General features: G+C 33.9%; 1 protein-coding gene across 1 annotated transcript in view; it reads left to right on the top strand.

Moving 5' to 3' along the window:
• LOC140688657 (uncharacterized) overlaps positions 1-16,649 on the top strand; it is a 103,702-nt gene that overhangs the window by 28,330 nt on the left and 58,723 nt on the right. The window lies entirely within an intron of this gene.

Here is a 16,649-nt window from a genome sequence, read left to right as displayed (position 1 = left end):
TCAAAGTGAATTTGTCCAAGATTTGTCCTTGAAAGTATGCTGTGTGGGTTTGAGAACTGAAAAGTAACTGAACTTATTTGAAAACTGATAATGGTTGAACTACACATCTGAAATTTCCTATAATCCTGGGGTCAAGCATACTGATCGCAATTACATAAAAACACCTTTCACAATTTAAAAATCATGGAAGGACCTATATATTGTGCCAGTCTCAATCAAAGTAAGCTCACTGGTGATGAGCCTTCAACAGAACATGGAGAGGACCTCAGAGACACCAAGGACACCAGTTTGAGGGACTCCTGGATCAGACAGATCATTGTTTGGATGGCAGGGCTGCACAGGAGGGCAGTCATTTTCAAAGCATAAGCAAGTAGAAATGAACTGAATGTAATCCCTGGGCTTCATATATTCCAGATCAGCTACTACTATTTTAATAGTCTGTTGGATAAAGGAATTTGAAAAGTTACTTCCTCTGGTTAGCTTATAAAAAAAGCATCTCTCACACATTAACTTTATGAGGGGCAAGAAACCAGAATATACACTGAATGTGAAGGGAGGGAAATGAATCTATGCCACCTGTTAAACAACTACTTGAAATCTAGTTTTAAATGTATTTTGTAGTTTAATCTAAATATCAGTCCATTTTTTAAATTAAAAAAAAAAGAATCCACCAACTTGAGAAAGAAAAATGCCAAGAAAATCTGTTTCCATATCATATAAATCCTTATTCAAAAGCTTCTCTTGTTTAGTTTTCCCAAGCTTTCCTTCTTCCCATATCTTCTTTGTCCAGTAGGAAGCATTTTCTCTTCAATGATTATACCTCCTTTTTTTTCCTTCTGCCTAGACATCAGTAATGGGTTATAACCAGTAAGTCAGTCCACCATCCTGTGGTCTGTAAGCCATTTGCTTAATCTTATTACTTCGTAGAGAAAGCCAATCTATATCATTGTTTGCCTTTTATTTTCTTATTTATTGCCTTTGGCTGTTAATTCTAGTTAAAATTTTAGGATAAATTTTTTTATTGCTTAACCAAAGAGGAAAAATGAATTAACCAGCTCTGTTACTCATTTGGACAGGTCATCAGTTTAGGTCCACTCTTTTTTTTTTAAAACATAACCCTATTTTCTCTTGACTTATGCTGTCATTAAATTACAACATTAAAAAGATCTTGTATTTCTTCCCATATAAACATAAATATAGATAAAAGAAACAAGAAAATTATTTTATTATATTGTCTTAAATTGTCACTTGACCTAATTCCTTTTCTGTTTTTGTCTTTCAATATTATGCAACCATAGTTGTGTTGTGAACAGTATATTAATCATAGGCACGGCAAGGTAATCTATCATGGGATTTCACAGGGTTTTATTTCTGTAACTATCAGTATTTACAGGAGACTCTTATATCTAGAAAAATGGACCTCACTTTCAAAATAAAAGCAGGAAGATTACACAGATTTACTGAAAACTTATTTGTGCTGAACACATTATATATACATATTTATTATTTTAATGCTTAAAATTCCATGAGATTATATTTCCCTCATGTTACAGATAAGAAAAACTTGTTCATAGAATTTAGATAATTTCTTTAGTTTACAGATTTGCAAAAGCAAGATTCATGTCTGCTCTGTTTGTAACCTGTACGTAACACTGTCTTCCAGAAAGTTCATTTGCACAAAAAGAGTAAAATCAAAAGATTTAACAATATCATTATAAAGTGTTCTGAATGACCATTAGATATTTGCAACTTGAGTGCTTTGATCATTATCAAAACAACCTTCATTTACAAGAAAGAAAATCCCTGCATTTAATAATTCAATATTTGTAATAATAAATTTCAGATACTATTTAAAGAAAACAAAAATACTCCTCTGTGTAAAAAGTAACGATCAGCATCAGTGATACTCCGGGTGATACTCCGGGTTTGATGTTCTATCCCCCTGCTCTGTGAATGTGCCCAGCTTTTGCAACTGTGGAGCTGCCATATGAGCTGGCATCTTCCCATATCCAATACAGAATGCCATTTTAATAGGAATTATATTGTGTTCATATCTTTTATGTTAATAATCTAGGAAAATTGCTTTTATATTAGACATATGGTTAGCTTGTAATTTTATTTCTATTGTGAATAAGATCAGGTAAGTTACATCTCTTAATTTTGTAACAATACAGCTTATAGGCACACTTACCCTACAGGAGAAGTCTAAAAAGACTTTTAACCCATTCCTTCCTCCGTGGCTTGAAAAAAACTGCTTTTCTCTTCTTGGGATTCAATGTCAAGATACTTGTCAGAGTAGATCACAGAGGCTGTGCATACAGAAAATAAACCTTGGTACCTTAAGGGAAACTTTCCAGATTTCTGAATTTGGAGGGATTTGATAGAAAGGAAGGTCCAGATGATGTCAAGAAAAAAAAATATAAGATTACTTAATGTAGAGGCAGCTGGGAATCTGAAAATTAGAGAGATTAGTATTGATTTATATTTTATAATTAAAGATAACAAGCATTTTTTAAAAGCTGAAAACATTAAGTAAATTTTCTTATTATTGAACTAGCCATGTTTATTATATTTTCAAGTAAAATCAATGTAACTTTATGTTAATTTTTCATATAAGTAAAAATAAGACAAAAATGTCCATTTTATATAATTTTATTAACTCTGAATAAAACTGTAATGTAATCACAGAACTGACCATTTCCCACATAGTAAAGCAAATAAAGTAGAGGAATCCTAATTAGAACAGTGTCCATTAATAACCAAACTTTACGTGATTATATGTACTTTAATTCACTTATACATTTTTCACAGTGTTAAGATTTCCATATTAAGGAATTCTAATAATAGTGGTTACCAAACAGCCATATTTTCTCCTCAGGAGATAAACATCCTGCTTCCCAGTATTTATATTTTGATAAAAGTATAAATAAGAAGGAAGTGATTAATAAGAAGCATTGTCAAAATTTGAAACCATTTACAGGACTAGTAATTTCACAAATATCAGGAATTTGTACTACTCCATAATAGCTTGTGAAGCAGAATAACTTAGCTCGATATAGCTCTCTGGTAAGTCTTCTGGTCTCAAGAAGATACAGATTGATGATATTTGGTGCTGAGTGCCAAACTCAGCACTTACAAGCTATTTCTTGTATCTTTCTTAGACTTTTTGTTGAGTCAATTGCCAAAAAAAATCTGTCCTTAGAGTAATCAAAAACTAGATTGTCATTGAATGATATACACCAAAACACTTTGTTTATAGTAACAGACATTTTTATTTTTTACCATCACATTAAACCATGAAAATAAATGATTTGTCAGCTGTGGACAAGCAGATAATTGGTGTAGTCTGTTCAACCAAAATTATGTCTATTTCTTAGATCTTCAGCAAGGTGAAAACATTAATGTCATCAGTCATATTTCAGTGGAAATTTGATAGCCTTACAAAGTCTTCTAAATTCTAGCCAAATATTTGTTTTGCTTCACAGCTGTATATTGTCTGTTAAAAGCAAAAATCATACATCCTAGCAGTGTTGCCAGGATAGTAATTTATTCGACCAGTGGTTTAGGAATCATTTGATTAAGAATACTGTGTATTTAATTATTTTGGCTTCAAAAATTTAGATAGTAGTCTGAAAGTATAATTTAAATAAAACCCACAGTATTGCCTAAATTCTTATGCCCTAGAAAGCTTTCACTATTTCAAATAAACGCATTGATTGGGTTTTTCAAAACATTGGTAGAAAGGGCATTAGTGAAACCAGGCTCCAATGCTAATATAATGTTGCTAATATAATACTGTAAGATACAGATGCAGTAATATAAAATACACTTTTAGATTCTGCAAGCTATTGCAAATTTCCAAATTTCTACAGAGTAGCCAAAGGAATGACAGCCCTAGTTGTCAAGAGAATCTGAACATTGAATAATTCTAGTTGTTGCAAATTCTGACAAACAATTACAAATCGTATTTCAATAAATGTAATTTCATTTGGCATCTGTGTTGGCTGCTGTGTATCCTGTATTTTTTAAATAAAATTAGTTCTGTTTTTTAAATTCTGATTATGTCAAGAAAATTTTTATTTGATGAATTAATTAGAATTTCTTTTTGTCTAATTACAAATTTTTGAGATAGGTTACTTGAAATAGTATTGTCAGGGCCAAGAAGTTACTATTTTTGTATATGTATTTTATTTTTAAAATTCCTATTTATCATGAGAAAGTAATTAGCATATTAGAAGAGCTTTAATTCATTTTTCAGGATTTATCTGGCTGAAATTAAAAAAGATACTGGTCTAAATGTTGATGTCTACTCGTTTATAAACTGTTACTATTTAATAAAATATAGCATTCTCTTCCTCAGCATTCTAGAATTTGTCATATATTTCTGTAAATCTGCTTTTACTTTTTGTCATTAAATTACAATATCCAGACTATCTTTAGAGTGTTAACTGTGTATCAGAAAGAAACCCCTGACACTGAACAAAAACTAAACTTATATATGAAGTGTGTGAACAGAAAGGCAATATCTGGACTCTTAAAAATTTCAATGCAAGTGATCTTGAAAATCAATGTGAAAATGATAATTTGTTCTGTGACCCTTTTTAACTGTATTTGCTGTTAAAACACCAAAAAAATCTCTAAATGCTGGCCAAATATATAGAGAGAATTAAAAAAAAAAGAAACCTGGTACAACTAATAGATACTTAGGACATTGTAATTTTAAACATTAGGAACATTGAGTATTATGTGTTATTTTTCCCTGTTTTTAAAAAATATAACAGGTTTGAAAAATGCCCCTTCTCTTTTCTCACCACTTGATTTATGAACATGGTGAACATCTTTCTATGCTTTGATGAATTGTAATTCCATTATAAGTTTTTTTTTTAATTGAAGTACATTTACAATGTGTCAGTTTCTGGTGTTAAGCACAATGTCCCAGTCATGCATACACATACATATATTTATTTTCATTAAAGGTTATTACAAGATGTTGAATATAGTTCCCTGTGCTATATAGAAGAAACTTTTTTTAATCTATGTTTATATATAATGGCTAACATTTGCAAATCTCAAACTCCCAAATTTATCCCTTCCCACTCCCTGTCCCCAGTAACCATAGATTGTTTACTATGTCTGAGAGTCTGTTTCTGTTTTGTAGATGAGTTCATTAGTGTCCTCTTTTTTTTTTAGATTCCATATATGAGTGATATCATATGGTACTTTTCTTTCTCCTTCTGGTGTACTTCACTTAGAATGACGATCTCTAGGTCCATCCGTGTTGATGTAAATGACATTATTTTTTATGGCTGAATACTATTCCATTATATAAATATACCATATCTTCTTTATCCGGTCATCTGTTGTTTCCATGTCTTGGCTATTGTAAACAGTGCTGCTATGAACATTGGGGTGCATGTATCTTTTCTAATTAGAGTTCCCAGATATATGCCCAGGAGTGGGATTGCTGGATCATATGATAAGTGTATTTTTAGTCTTTTGAAGAATCTCCATACTGTTTTCTATAGTGACCGCACCAAACTACATTCCCACCAGCAGTGCAGTAGGGTTCCCTTTTTTCCACACCTTCTTTAGCATTTATCATTTGTGGACTTTTGAATAATGGCCATTGTGACTGGTGTGAGGTGATACCTCATTGCAGTTTTGATTTGCATTTCTGTGATAATTAGAGATGTTGAGCATTTTTTTATGTGCCTATCGGCAATTTGTATGTCTTCATTGGAGAATTGCTTGTTTAGGTCTTCTGCCGATTTTTAGATTGGGTTTTTTATTTTTTTCTCATTAAGTTGTATGAGCTGTTTATATATTCTGGGTCTTTTTTATTGATTTTTTTAGTCTCCGTTTCATTTATTTCTGCTCTTAATAATTTCTTTCTTTCTGCTTACTTTGAATTTTGTTTGTTCTCTTTCCCCAGTGCCTTTAGGTGTAAGGTAAGGTTGTTTACTTGAGATTTATCTTGTTTCCTGAGGTAAGCTTGTATCAATATAAACTTCCCTCTTAGAACTGCTTTTTCTGCATCATATAGTTTTTGGATTATCGTGTTTTCATTTTCATTTGTCTCTAGGTTATTTTTTTGAGTTCCTCTTTGATTTCATCAGTGATCCATTGGTTGTTTAGTAGCATATTGTTTAGCCTCCACGTGTTTGTGTTGTGTTTTTTTGCAGTTTTTTTCTGGTAGTTGATTTCTCATCTCATAATGTTGTGGTTGGAAATGATGCTCAATATGATTTCAGTTTTTAAAAATTTATTGAGGTTTGTTTTGTGGCCTAGCATGTGATACATTCTGGAGAATGTTCCATGTCATTAGAAAAGATTAAGCATTCTGCTGCTTTCTGGTGAAATGCTCTCTCTATATATCAATTACGTGCATCTGGTCTAATGTGCCCTTTAAGGCCAGTGCTTCCTTATAGATTTTGTGTCTGGATGACTAGTTCATTGATGTAAGTGGAGTGTTAAAATCCCCTAATATTATTGTGTTAATTTTGACTTCTCCTTTTATTGTTCATTAATATTTGCCTTATATATTTAGGTGCTCCTATGTTGGATGCATATATATTTACAATTGTTATATCTTCTTCTTGGATTGATCCCTGGATCATTATGTAGTGTCAGTCTTTGCCTACTGTACCAGTCTTTATTTTGAAGTCTATTTTGTCTGATGTAGGTATTGCTTCTCTGGCTTTCTTTTGATTTCCATTTGCATTGAATACCTCTTTCCATCCCCTCACTTTCAGTCTGTGTATGTCTCTAGAGCTGAAGTGAGTCTCTTGTATGTAGCATGTATATATATACAGGTCTTGTTTTTGTATCCATTCAGCTACTCTGTGTCTTTTGGTTGGAATATTTAGTCCATTTATGTTTAAGGTAATTATCAATAGGTGTATTCTTATTATTATCAATATTGTTAAAATGACCATACTACCCAAGGCAATCTACAAATTCAGTGCAGTCTCTATCAATAAACCAAACAACTCAATTAAAAATAGGCAGAAGAACTGAACAGACATTTACGTTCTGTAAGGTAAATGCATATGGACAACAATCACAGGAAAATATGCTGAGCATCTCTGATCATCAGGGAATTGCAAATCAAAACCACAATGAGATATCACTCCGCACCTTTCAGAATGGCTATCATCAAAAAGAACAGATATATTGACGAGAATGTGTAAGAAAAGGAACCCTCATACACTGTTGATTGGAATGTAAATTGGTGCAACCACTGTGGAAAATAGTATGGAGGTTTCTCAAAAAACTGAAAATAGAGCTACCATATAACTCACCAATTCCACTCCTAGGTATATATCCAAAAAAAAACCCCAAAACACTAATTTGAAAAGATACATGCATGCCAGTGTTGTACATGGCATTATTTACAATTGCCAAGATATTGAAGCAACCTAAGTGTCCATCAACAATAAATGGATAAAGAAGATATATATACAGATATAGATATACATATACATATAGATATAGATATAGTTATATAATGAAATTTTGTCCCTTACAGCAGCGTGGATGAATTGGAGGACATTAGGCTAAGGAAATAAGTCAGACAGAGAAAGGCAAATACTATATGTTGTCATCAAGATTTATGACAATATTTTATACTAAATGAAAGTTTAAAATGTATTAAAAAATATAATCCAAAAATATTTATGTATAAAAATTACCAGGGAAAATATTCCCACTGAATGTGGCAATGTATTAATAACTACCATCAATAAAAACTCAAAATATTAAGATTAATGTTAACCTCTTTTGATGTGCCAGGCATCCCACAAAAGTTATGCATGTATTGTCTTACTTACTGTACGCAAAAATCTTAATGATTATGAAGTCCATGTTATTGGTACTCAGGTTTAAAGAGTTTAAAGTAATTTGTCTAAGACCACAAAGTTCATAAGTTGGCAAACACTCAAAATTATAAGGGAAAAATGTCAAAAATAGCAACAAAAAGTGAAGGCTTCAGAGAAACAAATAAATCAAAAGACATACTGCCAAGAATTGAATTTAAACTGTTAACAGCAGGTTAAGAAGCAAGAATTAGAGAGAAGACAGGGAAGGATATGATTACACATTTATGCAGTAAGCTTTCTGTGAATAGGCTTTGCACAAAGAGTTGTGGGCAAAGGACAGAAACAAACAAAAATGTGGGCAAAGAACAGGTACAAATAAAAGTATGCACAGACAGAAACACACACACACTGTGGTGTGCAAAATAGTGACCCTCAAAGCAGAATAGTGAGCCCCAAAATATGTCAGCATTCTCGAACCTACAGATAAATTAGATTATATGGCAAGGGGAATTAAGATTGTAGGGGGAATTAAGCTTACCATTTGTGATGGTTAGTTTTGTATGTCAGCTTGGCTAGCTAGACCATAGTACCCAAATATTTGGTCAAACAGCAGTTGAGATGTGCTGTGATAGTACTTTTTTTGGTTGAGATTAACATTTAGTTCAGTAGATTTAGCACAATCCAGATTACTCTATAATGTGGGTGGGCCTCATCCAATCAGTTGAAGACCATAAGGAAAAGGCAACGGTGCCCTAAGAAAGAGGGGATTCTGCTCCAGACTGCCTTCAGACTTGAACCGCAACTTCAGCTCTCCCTGGGTCTCCACCCTGTAGGCTTTGCCATGGATTTTGGACCTGCCAGCCCCTACAATCGCATGAACAAACTCTTTAAAATGAATCTCTCTCCACATATATGTGTACACATTATATTTGTTCTGTTTCTCTGGAGAACTCTGACTAATACATTAGTCAACTAATGTGAAAATAAGGAGTATCCTGAATTGTCTAAGAGTGCTGGGTACAATTGCAAGGATCCTTAAAAGTGGAAGAAGTGAGATCCAAGGGAAATATGAGTACAGGGGACACAGTGTAACCTTGTAAGGCGGTGCAAATGAGAGAAGGAGACCAATAGTCAAGGAATACCAGAAGCCTCTAGAAGCTGGACAAAACAAGGAAACAGGTTCTCCTAAAAACAGGCCTCCAGAAAAAGAGCAAAAATTTTGCCGACACCTTGATTATGGCCCCATGACACTTGGGTTGGACCTCTGGCCTACAGGATTGCAAGATAATAAATTTGTGTTCTTTTAAGCCATTAAGTTTGTGGTAATTTCGTACAGCAGCAATAGAAAACAAATGCATTCTTATCACTGTACAAACCTAGAGATATGTAGTTACATCAGAAGTTACCTTGCATGAATCCTGAGAACCTGCTGTGTCTGGAACCATTTGCATAGCATCCTGTATTTCACTAGAAGTAAGATATCCCTCTGTACATTATAATTACCTCAAGGATAAGGGATCATAGGGGGTGAAATTTGCCGAATATTCCATTACTGAAACCAAATAAGTCATCCAGATAATCATAAATTGATGATAGATGAAATTTCTATATGAAATCTTTATAATTTAATTTCACATAACATGTCAGATCATAGTTCCCATCTTGTTCTTGGCTGCTAAATATATAGCTACTAAATGGACCACCAATTGGAAATGCTGCTGAATGTGAAATTTCTGCAAGATATTTACATTAAGCATGTTGTATGTTTTGATCATTACGGCGGAATTGGAATGAGATATGTATAGTTTTCCATTATTTTGTCCTTATCTCTTTATTGCCCACTGTCTAACCGTGTCTGGTGGGAGAGAATATGATTTAAAGGTGCATCATGTCAAGAAGCATAATCAGCCTCTCTCATTTTGTATTATAATAGGTGCCAGTAATTGTATTAATGGCTATTTATTCCCATACATGAGTGATATTAATTGCTGGTGTGATCTATTTACAAAGTGGTCAGGTATTTAGAAAACCCTTAGTCAGTGACGATGGGCAGGGAGGAAAGGACATAATGAAGCCATTACTATTTGAAGCATCCATAGAAACCATCTCAGGTATATTAATTTCAAGGACTGCTTAATTTTCAGAAAAGTCTTATCCCTCAAAGGTGGTATAATCAGTAAAAGAGATTGACCATCAAAAAGTTAAAGCTATTAAGTTCAAACACTACAGAGCGTGCTACACACTAGGATTTTAGATTTTAAGTGGAATTATTTTTTATTATGCGCTCATTGAAAGTATGTTTAGACTTTTCTAGTGTGTGAAAGCAATCTAAAAGTGAAAGCTGGATATCCTGGGAATAAAATTGTCTTTTGGAATTATTAACATCACATAATCTGTATCAAATAACAGTTTAAAATGTAAAAGTTGATACATTAGTAAACCATACATATGTATTAACTTTTGCACAGCAAACATTGAGAATTGTGAGTTAGACCTGATTCCTGCCCTCTAAAGCCAGTGTGGAGGAGGAAATTTTTTTTCTTTACCTTCTTAGATTTGAAAATGAGAGCCTGCAAATTAAACTAACAAAAGACAGATTAAAAGGACAAAGAAAGCGTTCTATTTTATTAATAATTTATGTGCACAGAAGTTCACAGAAAAGAAACGAAATTCAAAGAAATGGGTATATTCAGGGGCTTATGTATCATTTTCACAAAGGAGAAGGGGTTTGGGCTTCAGAGGATGATAAAGCATGGGGAAGTGACTGTGGGGGACACATGGATGATAAAGGTTATTTTAGCTCTATCTTAGTAAAGTCTGTTTATGCAAACTCCTCTCTGTGTCAGCTCTCAGTGTCCAGTGGCAAGTGTGCTCTTCATCCCTAGGGAGGACGTCTTCACGAAGGGAAATGACATCCTGCTTTTAGGCAGAGAAGGGGATGCAGAGAACTCTTCCTCAGTTTGTTGCTTTTCAGTTGCTTTCAGCTGAAAAAATCCTTATGTGGAAGTGGCATTTTTCAGGTGGCATTTTCTGTCCCCTTTCACAAGGTACTGCACATAGCTTTGATATACATTATGACACTTAACTCTTTCAGCAACTGTATCAAATAAGGACTACAACTATCCTCATTTTAAAGACTTACAGAGTCTCAGAAACTTTCCCCACTCATATTGCAGTACAAATGACAGAGTTAATATTTGAGCTCAGATTTGTCTGACATGAAATTCTGTGCTCTTTAGCCATACACCTCATTAAGTAGAAATTAGACTCATGGAAAGAGTTGGAAAATGTATTCCAAAAGAAGAGGAAAGGGCCGGTAAAAAGACTCAGACAACATGGAGAAATATACGTCTGGACATCTGTGTATAAATCAGAGAATTGAAGGGAGATGAAGCTAGAGAAATAACCAGGGGTCAGCTAATGAACTGTTTTAATGAATCTGGACTATCTCCAAGGAATTTAAGCTTAAAATGATGGGAAAGAGATTTACATTGAAAGCTTGCCCTAATGGAACGCAGAAAAGACTGAAGTGGAAAAAGCCTAGAGGCAGAGAGGCTGGTATAAAGAAACGGCATATTAAAAATGATGTGATCCAGCTGAGAGATACTTTTAGCCCAATGTGAGCCAGTCCCACTGGAACGGCAGGAAATAAATGAATTACAGAAACATAAAGTAGGAAAGGTGGTGCTCGGTGACTGCGTGGAAGGAAAGAGACAAAGGAAAGAGGGGACTAACCTGTGGACTGGAATGATAATAGGTAGAACAGAAGAGAGCTATGGAGGAAAAGATGAGTGAGGCTTTGAATAAGCTGAATTGAAGATGCTTCCGGAAAATCCAAATGCAGAAGATCAATTGGTCGTGGATATAAATCTCTGGCCTCGGGAGAGGGATATAAATGTATGACTGAGGAACACGTGGATTGTAAGTGAGGCACAAGAGTAGGTGAGATCAACCACATTATGTATGTAGAGTGTGGAGAAGAAAGATTCCATGCACAGAGAGTAGTTCCAAGGAAGCACACACAGCTCATCAAAACCCAGAGAGGAAGGAGAAGCTGGCGTAGAAAATTAACTGGTCATTTGTCTTGAAAAAGCAGGGATTGCTAGAGTGAAGAAAAGTAGGAATTTCAAAAGAACTGCTCAAATTTATCATAATACTGAAATGAGTATCAGTCTTCTGGATTTAACAGTACGAAAGTGCCGTAACCTAGGCCAGTGGTCAAAAGGTACAGGAAAAAAGAAGTGTAAAAAGCTAAAAATTAAATGTGCGCTAGAATGTATTTTATTTGCGTATTATAAGGTGTTTTTCTGCCTCCCACCACTGAGAAGTAAGCTCTGTGAAGGTTAGGGTTTCTCTTATTGCTGTTACCAGTACATAAAACAATATAGATTAATTATAGAGGTATGAGTTAACTGATTACTTTTTCCTAAAAAAAAAACAAAACAGTTCATGCAGGAAATTGAGTATAAACTCCAAATATTTAATAAAAATTCAGAAACAAAATCAACTGAAATAATAATTTGAAAGATTTTAAATCTTTCTGAAAAAGACAACATAATATTTACTCAGTTTTCCTTGCCTCACCAGTCTTGCAGTCTGGACATGCCACAAGCATTATTTCATATTGAGATAGTTTCCTTTCAGCAAGAGTTTTTATGTAATTGATTGCTCTTTCTCTAGGCATCAGGAAAGAAAAGTTCATTTACCACTCTTAGACAACACCTTCTAGGGTAATGTTAGCTGACTTCTCATGGAAAAAATCTCAAAATAAGAGAACACATTTTGATTTGGGTAAGAAGATACCTTAAGTATATATTTAATACTGCCACATATCTTTAAAAAATTATGGAGACTATTTTTGTGATTTGATTATCACAAGAATTAAAGTGAAGCAAACAAAAAGTGGGAGGTTTGGTTATAAAAGTTTTAACATATTTTGCAGTAAGGGCCTGCAAAATTTTAGTTACATTTTGATTTTCTCGAAAACCTGACGTATCACTGAGACTACACTGACGTTGACAGACCAGGGTTATAAATATCTTTGTGGGAAGAATTGTTGAATTAACTAAACAAGCTATTGCCCCAGAACCCCCATCCTGGGCATTTCTATTCAACTTCTGCCATATTTCCAAGGGCAGGCCACCCTGATGTGGCATGTCCACGAAAAGTAAGTAGCATTGAATATTGACAAGTCCTAATACAACCTCTGCAGAAACCTTGCATGGAGAAAAGTTTCTAGGAATAGAAAGAACTTGCTGTTATTTGCAGTAGCATGTTTCTTTGCTATTTTCATTTTGCAACTCTTTGTGTACTTGACAGTGCTTTACAAAACATGATGCGTTTTTAAAAAAATGTTCTGATGTTAGGAGAACACAATATTATATCCAGAGCTTTAGATTAATTATTGGCTTTAGACTTCACTTGCGTTTTGCATAGTTTGTTTTGTAGGTATGAAGGGTCAGCATTATTCAGAAACGGTCATTCTGTTTGAGCTAAATTTAATACGTCATATTTCCTCTCATTTCCTTTCACCTTTCACATGGCAGGTATTAGTTATGACTCCAAAAAATAAGTATTACGTTGGATCACAGACTTTTCAACCATCTGTCAGCCATTGGTCATAGTCATTTTCACAATGCTCTTAAGAGAGAATTAACAAATATATTTTAGAAAAAATTCTGATGGTAAGAAAAACATGAATATTCTGAATTTTTAGTCACAAATCACTGTGTAAATGGTTGTGTGTGCAGGGGGCAGAAGATATCACCCAGGGCATTCTCTGCACTGAACCCATACCAGCTTTGAAGCAATACTCAGGACTTGGCTATATCTTCCTCATTCAAAAAAACCAAATTTAATGAATGTATTATATCAGATTACATGGAGATACAAGAATGAAGCTTTACAAAATATTATTTGGTAAGAGTTCTTGAAAATGCTCTTTTCATGTCTGTTCTTTTCTCCAAATTATTCATTTCCTAAACAGTCACCTTATCTTTCCATTTTATTGCAGTAACTTTATGTATTTCCCAATGCAATTCAGTTGTTATTTAGATATACTTTATAATGCTGAAATTGAGTAAAGATCATCAATATGTCTCTCATGCATGTACATTAGGGTTGGTGTGGGAGACATCTTTGCAAACATCTTAATTGGTTCATTGGGTTTTATAATGATTAAACTAGAATAAGGACTACGTTGATATCTACACTTCAAGTCCTAGACTTGAACAGAGCTCCGTGACCTCATTTTCCCTAGTCCCTGTTTACAAATAGAACAAGAATCAGAATATCTCCTTCCAAATAACTAACTACAGTTCCAACTAACCACACCGCACTCATAGAATTTAGAGGCCAATCGTAAGAGGAAAAGGAAACTGTCCCAGGGAAGTGTCACTGTGGTGGTCCAAACGCCACAATAAGAATATGGCAAATAATAAGTGTTCAATAAATAAACAAATGAAATAAATGCTAAGAAAAACATTAAGCATATCTTAAAAGTAGATATATTTGTTCTGGTATGACATGAAGAAAGCTTGGAAATTGTCCCTTCACTCCTGTAAACAGAGAATCGGAACAAACTGAAAATCAATAACTCTTGTTAGATCTACCGATAATTAACGTCACAGGTAAACCCTTTTCCTGAAAACTGACAGACAAGTGAATACAGAGGATCAGAACTTATAGAGAAGAGAAGTCACAGCTGGGAGGCCTCAGGTACGAGCTTTGGAGGAACACTAGAGGGTAATTGGCTAATTGCTGGAGACTGAATTTGGACTATGGTTTGAGGGAAAAAAAACCCAACAAATTAAGTGCCAAGCTTTAGAGTATACCGCATACAGTCATGGCTTTTACCTACTGGATTATCATCAGGTTCTCAAGGTGAAGTTAATAGAAGAAACTACTTGACTGTTTTGTTATGAGGATTAAATCTGTCAATTTATACAAAATATTTATGGCAGTGTCTGGTACATAGTAAATACCATAGATGTACTTGCTGGTGTTCATTATCATAATATCTAGAAAAACAAGACTCTAAGATAACTATCCCCCTTTACAATTTGTAAAGATTAATAATTAGGCCAAAATGTTTTATGAATATTAAATGTTATGTTTTGAACTGATTTGCCCAATGCCAGAAGTAAGAGATTCTTAATACCAAAGAGGATATATGATGATTGAGGATTTGCTACTCTAACTGTCCCCTTATAAAGAGTGCTTAAAAATACATTTTCAGGTTTAATACCAAATAAAGATATTAATGATGTTGATGATAATGATGATGAAAATAACTGGCATCTATTGATTCCTTACCATGTAATTTCCCAGCTTTACAGTTGTCCAATGTTTCCCTTCATATTTACTCTTGATTCTATCCAGGCTTTATTTTTTGCCATTTCATAACTTGGGCTAGATAGTAAATCACCATCAAGACATCTGATATAAACAAATGAAGCAAAAACATAATTAAGCAACAGGTAATAACTACTGTGATTTGTGGAGGATGAACTGAAAGTATACTATCTTCCCATGTGAGGGATTCCGTCTGAAGATCAAGCCATATTATACACTTCATCAGTAGGACAGAATGGTTTGGGACCCACATAGAATTTTCTTCATTGTAATTTCATTTTAAAATACTTTGAGTTTTAACGAAGGGGGGTGGCCAAGATGATGGAGTAGAAGGACACCCTTAGCTCACCTTCTCCCAGGAGTTGCAATGGAAAGCATTACTAGGTCAATGTAGAGAACATGGTCTGATATTCATGACAGTCACATTATGAGGAGTTGGGTACATTTTAAAAGATTACTATTTTCCCAATAAATGCACATGTAAAGACAAGTAGAAAACTGAAATGTAGATCCCTTCCTTAGATTCACTTAAAGCCTAGGTGATTCATTTTCATGAACCAAACTTACCACTTTCCAAAAAAGTAATTCAGATAAATATTTTCACAAAATGAGAAGTTTCTATTTAGCAAAATGTCCCTATGTATTTAACAGAATGTCAAACTATGTATATGAGGCCTTTGCATACTTCTTCAGACTTCCCATGAATCCAGCAGAAGAAATTTCACTTAATTGAATACCTAGAAAAACTTCAGTTTTCTTTATGACATCTTCATTACTTATAATCAAAATTAACAGCATATATGTGGTTCTAATCTCTACCCAGGTAAAAATGTTACACTGTACACATGTCTATATAATGACTTTTCTCCTAGATCTACCCTGTTACATTATACTTATGTTTGCTTTGATACAATTTATTGTCCTTATCTGCTTTTTTTGCTTATAGCCTTATAATCTTTTGATCTTATAACTAAATATGAAAAAATTTATATTGTCATGGGCCAGTACGAATAGAACACAGGGCATTTTGCCGTGAAGTAGTGGGATCTGGAATAGACTGTTAAATTAGGGACAGAGATAAAGGGCAGACACATCACACTAAAGAGTCCTAATTTTGTCCCATCAGGCAATGAGAAGATGTTTAAAGCTGAGGTTGTTTGATAAGGTTAGAAAAGCAAAGCATTGGTAAAGAGGACTGGTTAAATAATGTTAATTGCATAAATGAGTGACTTGGAACATTTGGGGAAGTTAATAGATCATAATGTAAGCAATGAGACTACAGTTTTAGAATTTTGGACTTCTGCTTTGAATATGCTCTGTCTAGCAAGTTCACCATTCATTTTTAGAATTATGATGATGTGTACTTCCTGATGTTAAAAAAACCAGAATTTCATTTTAAGAAATTTGTAAGATTTCATGAGCAATTACTAGTATGTCAAGCTTTGCCACTAAGATAAAGGAATGAAGATGGTAACGTGT

The sequence above is a fragment of the Vicugna pacos genome, chromosome 23 (genome assembly GCF_048564905.1).
Source record: "Vicugna pacos chromosome 23, VicPac4, whole genome shotgun sequence".
NCBI lineage: Eukaryota > Metazoa > Chordata > Mammalia > Artiodactyla > Camelidae > Vicugna > Vicugna pacos.
The sequence above is the reverse complement of the archived record's forward strand: the minus strand, read 5'-3'. Positions and strand labels throughout refer to the sequence as shown.